Source organism: Phocoena sinus, chromosome 13, assembly GCF_008692025.1.
Source record: "Phocoena sinus isolate mPhoSin1 chromosome 13, mPhoSin1.pri, whole genome shotgun sequence".
In the NCBI taxonomy this organism is placed as follows: domain Eukaryota; kingdom Metazoa; phylum Chordata; class Mammalia; order Artiodactyla; family Phocoenidae; genus Phocoena; species Phocoena sinus.
In genome coordinates, this window is record NC_045775.1 from 69,589,315 (window position 1) to 69,602,240 (window position 12,926).

General features: G+C 38.4%; 1 pseudogene; it reads left to right on the plus strand.

Moving 5' to 3' along the window:
* Positions 1 to 5,887: 5,887 nt before the first annotated feature.
* Positions 5,888 to 9,764, plus strand: LOC116764047 (annotated as a pseudogene).
* Positions 9,765 to 12,926: the final 3,162 nt, after the last annotated feature.

A 12,926-nucleotide genomic window follows, 5' to 3' on the forward strand; every position in this document is an offset into this window, starting at 1 on the left:
CCTCAAATTAACATATTAAATGAAAGAAATAAAATTAAAACCCAAGTCTTCTAAACCTGTAAGGCATTATGAAATTGAATGCAGCTGCTATAGTTATCAAAATTATTATGAATAAATCTATTAATCTATACAATAAGCATCACTGAGTGCTTAAAGTTCTAGATGCTGGGAATACAAACACACGCTTGACCAATAGAGTAGGGTGTAAATGGCATAATGTCATTTCTCAACCTATTCTAAGACAACTGGTCACTTTTTCTTTGCCCTTTAAGAGTGCTGATCAACTATGAAACTCCTGCTATCCTGACACCTTCATGCTATAAGAAGTCCAAGCCACATAGAAAGGCTCTGTGTTGACACACTAATTAACAGACCCAACTGAGCTCTCAGCCAATAACAGTCAGCATCAAGTACACTCCTGTGTATGGTCATCTTTGAGGTTCAGTCCTCCATTTGATCCTTCATATGACTCCAGCTCCAGCCATTATCTACATGACAGCTCCCCAGAAAGAGCCATATAAGTATGCCTAGTTAACTCTCAAAACCATGAGAAATAATAATAAATTATTTAAGCCACTAAATAGGGATAGTTTGCTGTGCAGAAATAGCTAATCACAAAAATATATAATGAAGAAACTTTTGAAAGATTTTAAACAGGAGAGGAATGATAAATTCAGTTTATAACTGAACATTTTCAATAGGTAGGGCCATAAGCATCAGATTCTGTAACAAGCAGGAGATAAACATCCTGTCTCCTACTCTCACACACATCCAAATTTATTTGAAGTTTGAGGGATGCTGGATGGAACTGAGTAAAATTTCTCCTCCCATGTAAAAATGGTATATATTACATACATTCAGAAGGATCTCCTAGAGGAGAAAAAAAAAAGAAATAAAGGACCAGCCCTCTTATATAGGACTTCTGACTTCTGACTGATAAAGTATCAGGTTCCAATTCTGGTAACAAGCTATTATGATAAGACCTAATGATCCCTGCCTCCTGGTATTTACATGCTCATATAAGTCCATACCATATTGGACTGAACTGACACGTGTAACTAATAAGATATTACAGAAATGACCACGTGCAACATCTAAAGCTATGTTTTAAATGACATTGCAGCTCTTGCCTTGCTTTCTCTTGGATCACTTGTGCTGGGGGAAGCTAATCACCACATTGTAAGAACACTCCAGAAGCCCTATGGAAAGGTCCACGTGCTGAGGAATGGAAGCCTTCTACCAACAGCCAGCACAAATTTAGCAATGTTAATGAGTCATCTTGGAAGTGGATAGTCCATCCCCAGTCAAGCCTTCAGATGACTATAACCTGACAACTATCTTGATGAAAACTTTGTCTGAAGTTCAACAATTGTTTTAGATTGATTTCTGTGGGCTAACTCTAATAATTTAAAGACCATTTAAAATTATTTCTGGTCTTCTTACATTACTTAATTCATTTCTTTTTAACTTTTAATACCATATTTTATATAGAGAAGACAATAAAAGTATTATGTATATTATTAAAAGAACATTTTTTAAAATTCAAGTAACCACCACCATACTTAAAAAGTATATAACTGTTAATATATTTGAAGCTTCCTGTGTCCTCATTCCAACAATTTCCTTCTCCCTTCATTCAGAGGTAAAAATTCAGAATTTTGAGTTTATAATTCCCCTCCTCTTAATATAATTTATTATGTATAAGTATGCCTAAATGATATAGAAGCCTTGTCAAATTTTGTTTCTGACCTTTTAAACAATGAAATTACACAGTTTATAATCTTCTGTATTTTAATAAATTTTCCTCAACATTATGTCTTTGAGGTTAAGCCATAACAATGATTGTAACTGTGATTCACTCAGTTTCACTCAGATACATTGCTTATTTAAACCACAAAATGTTTATCTAGTTTCCTGTTAATGGACATTTGGTTTGTTTTTGGCTTTTTTGCCATTACAAATAGTGATGCTATTAACATCCTGTGTATACATACTACTTGGCATTTATATGCAAACTGTATATTCCTAGGAGCAGAATGATTGAGTATGAGGCTGTAAGAAAATGCCAGTTTTCCCAAAGGGTTCTATGAATTTACACTACTGCCAGCTGCAATATGGACAACTCATTGCTCCAAATCCTCACCAAAATTTTGGAAAGTCAAAATTTCTTTTTTGTCATTCTGATAGGTGTGAAATTATATTTCATCTTGATTTTAATATTATTGATTGCTAATGAGGTTGACATATTGTCATATATGTATTGATCACTGTGCTTCTTTTTTTTTTTGGAGGTACGACGTGGGCCTCTCATTGTTGTGGCCTCTCCCATTGCGTAGCACAGGCTCTGGACGCGCAGGCTCAGCGGCCATGGCTCATGGGCCTAGCCGCTCCGTGGCATGTGGGATCTTCCTGGTCTGGGGCATGAACCCACGTCCCCTGAATCGGCAGGCGGACTCTCAACCGCTGCACCACCAGGAAAGCCCTGTGCTTCTTCTTTACTGAAATGCATGCTCATGCTTTTTCACTCTTCTTTTCTAATGAATGTATTGTTCAATTTCTTGTTGAATTTACTGTTATAAACATATTCTAGAAATCAATTCTTTGTCAGATATATATGTACATAAAGTATTTTCTCTCATTTTTCCCTTCACATTTACTTTGTTATTTTATTTTTATGTTTGTTTTAAAGTAGTCATATTTAGTAATATTTTTACTAAAATATTCTTACCTTCATTTATTACATACATTGGTAAACTTCTTTGGCTTAGTATTTTGTTCAGGAATTTTGCAGCTATATTCTTGAGTCAGACTGGTCTTAAAATTTTTCCTCAACAATTGTTGAACCTCAGATTTTCTTTTTTCCAGAAATTTTCCCCAATATTTTATGAAAAAAATAATCAAAGAAACCCAAAATGAATAGTACAATGATCCTCTAGGTATCTATCACCAAGCAATGACAATTATCCCACATGGCCTTTCATTTCATCTATATTCCTTTTCTTACCCTTACTACACTGGATTACTTTGAAGCAAATCCTGAACAACATATTTCGACTGTAAGTATTCTATCATCTATCTGTAAATGATAATATCACTTTAAATATAAGTACAATATTGTAATTGCACCAAAAAATAATAGAACCCCTTAATATTTTCAAATGTTCACACCTAGTCAAGTATCTCAAAATTATTTTCTCATCTGATTTGTTCAAATCATGGTCTAAACATGAGACATACCTTGTATTCGATTAATACATCTCTCAAATGTTAAGAATTTCATATTGCTTTACTTCCTTAAATTCATTTGCTAAGGAAATGGAGTCATTTATCCTGTAGAGTTTACCCCACCTTCTAGACTTTGCTGATTCCCTGTTTTGTAACATAAAATTTGTCTCTATCCCCAATATATCCTGGAAATTGGTATCTCGTTGTTAATCAGAGGTTATCAAACCATTTTGACCTCAGGACACTTTACACTCTTAAAAAGTATTGAGGACACCAAAGAATTTTTATTCATGAGAATTATTGATATTTATAATAAATATTGATATTTATAATACTATATGTTAAGGATTTTAAAATATTGATTTAATATCTCATTTTGATCACTTTTTTAATGTCAACAAAATGCCCATATGTGATTAACAAGTTTGTCTCTCAGTCCATCTTTCAAGAAAGAATTTTCTTCCATGAAAATGGTGGATTACAAAGGCTTTTTTCCCAAGACAACCATTATACTTTAGTACACAGGCTTTCCACTTAGTCATACAGAATTTGAAGAAATGTATTCAAGTGTTAAGATTGGGAGTTTGGGATTGACATGTGCACACTGCTATATTTAAAATTGATAACCAGGCTTCCCTGGTGGTGCAGTGGTTAAGAATCTGCCTGCCAAGGCAGCAGACACAGGTTTGAGCCCTGGTCCGGGAAGACCCCACATGCCACAGAGCAACTAAGCCCATGAACCACAACTACTGAGCCTATGCTCTAGAGCCCATGCACCACAACTACTGAGCCCATGTGCCACAACTACTGAAGCCTGCACACCTCAACGAAGAGTAGTCCCTGCTTGCCACAACTAGAGAAGCCTGCATGCAGCAACAAAGACCCAACACAGCCAAAAATAAATAAATAAAATAAAAATGTATTAAATAAATAAATAAAATAAAATTGATAACCAACAAGGACCTACTGTATGGCACAGGGAACTCTGCTCAATATTCTGCAATAACCTAAATGTGTAAAGAATTTGCAAAAAAACAGATACATGTATATATATATATAAATGAATCACTTTGCTGTACACCTGAAACTAACACAACATTGTTACTCAACTATGTTCCAATATAAAATAAAAATTAAAAAATATATTTACTAAAATGAGTTATCTTTACTGCTTCATCAATGTCATTTTTTTTTTTTTTTTGGAGGTACCACGTGGCATGTGGGATCTTAGTTCCCTGACCAGAGATTGAACCCATGACCCCTGGAGCAGAAGCGTGTAGTCTTAACCACTGGACGGCCAGGGAAGTCCCGAAGGACATTTTAGAGTGAATGTATTTGTTTGCTTCTTGCAAGTGCATAGGAGTGAAGAACACGGGTTGACACCCCTACCTTGGTGAATGCTGAGGACCCCGAAATTTACCCACAGTTGCCTGTGCCCCATCAGTGCAAATGTCAACACAGTGAAGAAGGCAAATGATATTTTAGTAAAGTTATGAAAATTGAAATATTACAGTCCCCTTGAAATGGTCTTGAAGACCCCCAGGGGTCTGTACATCATGGTCTGAGAATGCCACTCTGAGGTATCAAATTTCCGGCTCGGAATTGAAGTGAACTGAGGAATTATTTCTCAGTCTTCCCACACAGAGTTGCCCAGAAGGCAAATCTACCTGATCCTGGTTTGTCTATTGCCTTAGAACACTCCATGCTTCCTTTACACCTTGTTCCAATAAAGAGAAAGCAATGCTGAAACATTGTTCTTTCCCATTGCTTCAATTCTTTTGTTTCCCTCAACTAATATCTTGCCCTCAGCAATATTTTCCAATGTTATACTCACCCAACTTTTACTTATTGCTAGTTTGGTTTTCTTTAATCTTAAAAGACAGGGATTAATGAAACTCATATATATGCCAGCAAGAGTCAGTTCTTGACAGACTTCCCAAAAATACACTTCTAGTACTTCTTTAACTATCCAATGTCACATATTTTCTAAACTATGAAACAGAATTCGAGCCACCAGGCTGCCTTCATTTCTATAAGTTTTTCACACCAGTTACCTGGACAAGGATGGCAAAAGCGTAAACTTCACCTGTTCTTGAGAAAGTACTGGTCTCCTCAAGAAAAAGAAGTAACAGCTGTGGCAATTCCCAGGCTTTGATGGGAAGGATCTCCTCCCTGTGGTAGAAATCTCCTTGAATCAATGCCAGACACTTCCGCATGACCCCTTTCATGTCTCCAGTTTACTGTTATTCATTTCAGCACCCCTCCTTCAAATCCTCTTATAAAAACCCAGTCTTTTCTGTCCTGACCAACCAGTGCAGATCCTTGCAAGACAGGTAAGTGGGAGCTGAGAGAAGATGAGACACCTGACAGGGGATTCACCTTACATATTTCAGGGAAGGTATACAAGGATCCCTGTCTGCAGAGAATGTAGGAGCTTTGAGACCAGGTAAAGGCAGTCCTGGGAGGTCTCAGGTGTAGTAGGATGTACAGCTTTTCCAATTCTTTCCAGAAGTATGGAAGGGGATGCATGTTATCAAGATGGATTTATTCCTAGGGAACTATACAGAGGAAAAGACAAGAGGTACAACAGGGGGTTTCTCATAGTCTCTCTCTGACCACCCTTTCTTTAGTTCTCTGGTTGTCTCCGCACATCACAGACACAATGATGCCTTCCATGGGTCTCCCCAGCCTGTCCTGGATGTTGCCCTCCTGCCTGTTGCTCCTGTCTCAAGTCCAAGGTGAGACTTCTCTGCCTCTGTCACTGGGTTCCCAGTGTTTGCTCAGGGCCAAGAAGAGGAGGAAAGCTCCTGTGTGCCTCCCATGGTAATGGTACATCCCCACACAACAACACTGCCTGCAATTCCTGTAACATCACTCCTTCCTTCAGGGTAACTAGTGGTGGGAGTCTCCCCAGTGGTCCAGTACCAGTGGGATGAGATGATTTCTATTTTCTCCGAAGAGTCTAATTTATGTGTGTGATTAAGGAGGGAAAGTATAGAGTGTTCTTAATGAGATGAATAGAAGGAGAAAGATTGAAGGATCTAGTAGAAAAATAGCCCAGAAGAGGAGAAAATTTGGACTTTTGAACAAGGCAGATGAATAAAAAGAAAACAGACCATCTCCCAATTACTAGGTCTAGTTCATGATAAAAAAAAAAAAAAAAATCCTGGGAGTGTTGGCAATGGTGACAGGCAGTCAGGAGTGTGATGTCACTTCCCCAAGCACTGGCCTCATAGATATTATTCAAGGTCACCTCCCCATTCCAATATCCTCTCTCCATTTCACCCCATCCTTCTCCTTTATGTTTTCCTCGTCAGGGGAAGATTCCCAAAAGGAACTGCCCTCTGCATGGATCAGCTGTCCGAAAGGCTCCATGGCCTATGCGTCCTACTGCTATGCCTTGTTTTTTTTTTAACATCTTTATTGGGGTATAATTGCTTTACAATGGTGTGTTAATTTCTGCTTTATAACAAAGTGAATCAGTTATACATATGTTCCCATATCTCTTCTGTCTTGCGTCTCCCTCCCTTCCTCCCTCCTTATCCCACCTCTCCAGGTGGTCACAAAGCACCAAGCTGATATCCCTGTGCTAGATATATTTCTGATGTATTTGTGGGGATGAAGTTGATCTCTGTATCTTACTCTTCTGCCATCTTGATGGTCTCTCCTCCTTCAATTTCTTTTAACAAAGTCTTGTTGTTTTCATTGTATATATCTTTCATTTCCTTGGTTAAATTTATTCCTATATATTTTATTGTTTTCGATACTATTGTGAATGGGATAGGTTTTTTTTTGTTTCTTTTTCAGATGTTTCATTGTTAGTGTATAGAAATACAATTGATTTCAGTATGTTGATTTTACATCCTGTAGTTTACTGAATTTTTTGATTAGTTCCAAAAGTTTCTGTTTGGTTCTTTGGGGTTTCCATATATAAAATTATACAACCTGAAAATAATAACAATTTTATATTTTTTTCTGATTTGTTTACCTTTTATTTATTTATTTATTTATTTTTATTTATTTTAACATCTTTATAGAGGTATAATTGCTTTACAATGGTGTGTTAGTTTCTGCTTTATAACAAAGTGAATCAGTTATACATATACATATGTTCCCATATGTCTTCCCTCTTGCGTCTCCCTCCCTCCCACCCTCCCTATCCCACCCCTCCAGGCTGTCACAAAGCACCAAGCCGATATCCCTGTGCCATGCGGCTGCTTCCCGCTAGCTATCTACCTTACTACATTTCCCACTACTGGGCATATACCCTGAGAAAACCAAAATTCAAAAAGATTCATGTACCAAACTGTTCATTGAAGCTCTATTTACAATAGTCCGGAGATGGAAACAACCTAAGTGTCCATCATCGGATGAATGGATAAAGAAGATATGGCACATATATACAATGGAATATTACTCAGCCATAAAAAGAAACGAAATTGAGCTATTTGTAATGAGGTGGATAGACCTAGAGTCGGTCATACAGAGTGAAGTAAGCCAGAAAGAAAAAGACAAATACTGTATGCTAACACATATATATGGAATTTAAGAAAAAAAAATGTCATGAAGAACCTAGGGGTAAGACAGGAATAAAGACACAGACCTACTGGAGAATGAACTTGAGGATATGGGGAGGGGGAAGGGTGAGCTGTGACAGGGTGAGAGAGAGTCATGGACATGTGCCTTGTTTATAACACCCAAACCTGGATGGATACAGACATGAGTGCTGGGATTTGCAGTTAGGGCTGATAAGGATAAGCAAATTAGAGACAGGGTTTGGGGGCTGGGAGTTCCATTCTCTAGAGTTTCTTGAGGGTGAGAATGAGCACCTCATCTTTTGCAAACACAACCCCTTCTCACCTACCTTGTCCCTGCCCTTCCCTCAGTGAGGATTTCAATCTCCTCCTTAGTCTCTCCCTTCTTCACACAGATGGCCTGCCAGAAGAGACCCTCAGGACACCTTGTGTCTGTGTTCAGTGGGGCTGAGGGATCCTTCATTTCCTCCCTTCTCAAGAACAATTTGAAACTCCTCTGAGACGTCTGGATTGGGCTCCATGACCCCACAGAAGTACACTTACATGCTCTCTAATCTGTTACCTCCCAAGATGCTATGGCTACCAGGCCCCTCCCTGTCCCCTGCCCCTGCCAACAAAATATCCTAGAGATCCCTGGAGCTCAGGGGATATTTGGAGAAAATGGAGAACCTTGAGGCCAGCTGAAGAGCTGAGTTCTGTGCAGGTCCCTAGCCTCCAGCTAAAATTAATCTGCCTCTTGTCAAACTTTTACACAATTCACACATCATGCCTTGTAATTCAGTTCTCTGAGATTCCCTGAGTCTGCACATGCTGTGTTTAGCAAGTGGTAAATGAAGATTTAGCATTGACACATTTTTCCCTTTTATAAAACACATTGTCTTGGAGGTTCTGAGGGCAATCACAAATGCACCACCAAGTGCAGTTCACAGTGCAGAGTGACACAGTACTCATAGGGATTCCATTGGTATTTGTGATCATTTGCTTTGGAATTTGCCAATAGGAGCAAAGAGTTTGGGAGAGTTTCCCAGAGGAGAGCTATGGGACATCACCTGGAAGAGCAGAGCAAATTCCATGATGCTGGGGAGGGGGTCAGTCGTTCCAGCTGACGGAATCAGGACAGGAGAACTCTAAAGGCCTTTTCACCTCACCTGACTCCATCCTCTGCTCTATAGGGCTCTGAGCCCAATGGCAGTGGATGGGAGTGGAGTAGCACTGATGTGCTCAATTACGTTGCCTGGGAGAGAAATCCAGCCACCATCTCAAACCCTGGTTACTGTTAGAGACTGTCAAGAAACACAGGTAAGAAACAGGGGGAAGGGTAAGCTGTGACAAAGAGAGAGTGGCATGGACATATAAACACTAACAAACATAAAATAGATAGCTAGTGGGAAGCAGCTGCATAGCACAGGGAGATCAGTTCGGTGCTTTGTGACCACCTAGAGTGGTGGGATAAGGAGGGTGGGAGGGAGGGAGATGCAAGAGGGAAGAGATATGAGAACATATGTATATGTATAACTGATTCACTTTGTTACAAAGCAGAAACTAACACACCATTATAAGGCAATTTTACTCCAATAAAGATGTTTAAAAAGAAACAGAGGGGATCACTTCTGCTCAGGCTTTTTCATCCCCTCATTCCCCATTTCTGGGCCTGGTCTTCAGAGAGTCCTCCTGGGCTGGAACTATAATATTGTCTTGTCTGTTCCCATCCCCTCTCTTCTCTCCTTTCTTTCTGTCTCTTTCCCCTGGAGTGGGACCTTTGTGAAGATAACAGAGGGCCTTTGAGTCCTAGACCAGAATCTGGGATGCATCTCCATTGGGTTCTCAAGCTCCACCAGCCCCATTCACTTGAGCTCTTCTGTCTCTCCAGGGTATCTGAAGTAGAGAGATTATAACTGTTATGTGAACTTACCCTATGTCTGAAAGTTCATGGATGAGGTCAGATGGGAAGACAGCAGCTTGAGTCTGGTGTTCAGCTCATTGTGGACTTGGAACCAAGTGTGAAGACCCATCCCAAAGGGGGATATTCTCCCCATACCCCCAACCTGACCACCTTATTCTGACCTTCCCTTCTCCCCACCCTAATTTCAGGCTCTTTTGTGTGTTCCATAACCTGGTTTTTCAAGGTTCATAATAAAAATGTTAGTCTTCCACTGCCTGTCTTCTCTGCTTCATTTCCATAGAGAAACTCTGAGAAGGAAGAAGTGGGTGGGCAAGGAGAAACTTTGGTCAATCTCTGCCCAATTTCACCCATGTCTTTGGGGAAATAACTATATATATATATATATATATATATATATATATATATATATAGATAGATAGATAGATAGATAGATAGATATAGATATAGATATATTCTTCTTAGCATATTTGTGTATTGTGTATTTATATTGAGGTACGTCAACACTGCTTCTGTAGGATGTGTGTTGTGGACATATAAAGACATCTCTCTCCCACACACTCTATTGCCCACACATTCCCCCAAGACAGGTTTCTGAGGGTATGAGGCAACCAGTCTTAAGGTATGCGATGATGTTTAGAACTGTACTTCCTAAACCATCAGTGTGAAACATAATGAACAGATTTTATTAATATTCATAAAATACAACACAAATGAATTAACAGACTACTTAAATGGATAAAACAGATAATCAAAATGAAAACCTGTTTTTCTTGTGATTGGTTTCAACAGACATAAATGTAATCTGTCAAATTGAGTACAGTTTTCTAATATCTGTCAAATTCTGTACTTAACTTACCATGTTCAGCTAGCAGTGGTCCATCTAACCACATGTTGCCTTGTTCCTATAGGGTACTTGTGAGAATGGACCCCAGTAGGTCCTCTGTCCTTGGGCCTTAAAAGCACTCTGACCTCGGTGGAGTTGGTGTGACTTTAAAGTCTAGCAAGATTTTTCTTAACACTTTTTGGATGAAAAACTATTGTGTTTTTAGAAGAAATTCTTCTTACTTAACCGAAGTCAAGACCCAGCCTTTTCATGTATCTGCATATTTCAAGACCACTAATCTGTCTTCCACCTTATCACCACCCCTCCCTCGCCACTAGCTTCCATTGTGGAAAAAATAAATGGTTTGGGCCAGTTCCCTAATATGGGAAAAATTATCATACGAGACCACTGACAGAATTTTCCATATGGGTCAAGAACACTATAGCATTGACATGTAAGGGTATTGCTTCTCAAATAAAGAGATGAAATGAATGGTCAGTGTCTTTTATTTCTAATGTTTGTTAAATTTAATTTGTTCTTTCTAGGATAGATAGCCTTGACTAAATACTCCTTCAGCATTTTTGGTGGAAACACTTCTCTATCAGTTTAAATAAATTTATGATTGTACAATGCCAGGGGTCTTGATTTTCTTCCCTGTTTAAAGTAACAACATGGGTTTGAAAAGTTCACAGTGATTGTGCTTGTGCCAGTTTCTATTTTAGTTGAGTTCTCCCTTCGATGGCAGGTGGGCTACCACAGCTGTTGGGACCAGATTCTCTTCTTCCTGTTGGAACCCATTGTGTTAGATAGGATATTTGTAGTTGAAAGTAAGAAAAATCCCAACATAATTTGGCTCAAAAAAGTAAAGGTATTTACTGGATACATAACTGAAAAATCTAACAGTGAGGAAGGCTTTGAGCTCAGTTTGACCAGGGCTCAAGTGTCATTTCTCTGGGGCTCACTTGTCTACATTCTCTTTTATCTGTATCCTTTATCTGTTTACTGCCTTCCTTTGTTACAGCACAAGAGAGTCTGGCAGCAGCAACTGGGGCTACTGATTGCTACTCAACATCAGAATAGAGAATTTATACTCTTCTCTAAATTTATAAAATGAAAGAATCCTGAGCTCCATTCTTTTTAGACAAACCTGAGCAAATCGCTATAGGCAAGGGTATGTCATGGGCTGGCACTTGAAGCCTCAATTACTGTGCATACTTGAACCATTATTAGAGCAAAGAGGATATACTATCCTAGTTGAATTACATGAGTTGTAAACTGTCCAGGATCTTGGAATGTGATCACTATCAACAAACCGCAGGAAGGGTTACTCTCAGAAGGATGGAAGGATTGGGTTTTCTTATGGAACACCTGGGAGCTGCCAGGGATTATATCTGCACACATATTCGGAGAATTGGAAGTAAGTAAAACTTGAAGTTGTAATTGGGATTAGGGAATATGAAAAATGGTTAAATCTTTTTTTTTTTTTTTTTTGCTTAATAATGAGCAATTATCATATTACTACCATCAAAAGAATCAAAATACAAGCATGTCCAGTGAGGGGAGGCATCCTAAATTTGCAGACTCTAAGTTAAGGACAAGTCAGTTTGCTGTTGACACCTGACATCATATAATATCACTATTCCAATTTTTCACTTCTTTTTGCCAGCTTACATAGTGAATGTTCCTCTGTAGTTTTCTTTTGCCCAGATTATTATGGAAATGTGCCGTGGCTATTTTCAGCCTCTCTTTGAAAGTAACCAGCCCCACTGACACTTAAAGCTTAGATGGCATGAATTTTTAAAACTAGTTTGGTGATGATGTATATTTTCAAAAGGCAATAAGTCATCTGGTGAAGATAAAATCAAAACATTGCCCCCTCCACAGAGCAATGAAAGGATAGAGAATTAAGAGGATGCTTGGAAAAAAATCTGTGATATTATACTTTATTAAATCTTTTCAAACTGTTCTCTCTAAATCAAGTTTAGACTGGATATTGCTGTTCTCCTAAGGATGTGTTAAATATTATGATATTTAGATTACCTGGAACTCCAGCAAGGCCACTTCTGTACCCATATTCTGGGTCTATAAACCAAGTGGCTGCTTAATGATTCCCTATCAATGCAGGAAATTTTGCCAGCCATTTTTCCAGAAAGAAGTACCTTCTGATTTTTCTTAAAATAAGAAAAAAATCACTTAAAACAATCATGAGCATTTAAAATCATTGATTAAAGAAATTATTTATTCCTATCTCTTCTAAAATTAAAATAAAGATAATATAGACATTCAACAAACTGGATAAGTTTAATAAATTGTGGTACAACTATTGAATTGAATATGAGCTATTATAAATTACAGTGAAATGCTTCATTCTGTTAAATTATAAAATGTACATGTGGGAGGTTGAGGCAGTGAAGGACCTCCTTTTCCATTCCCCCACTCA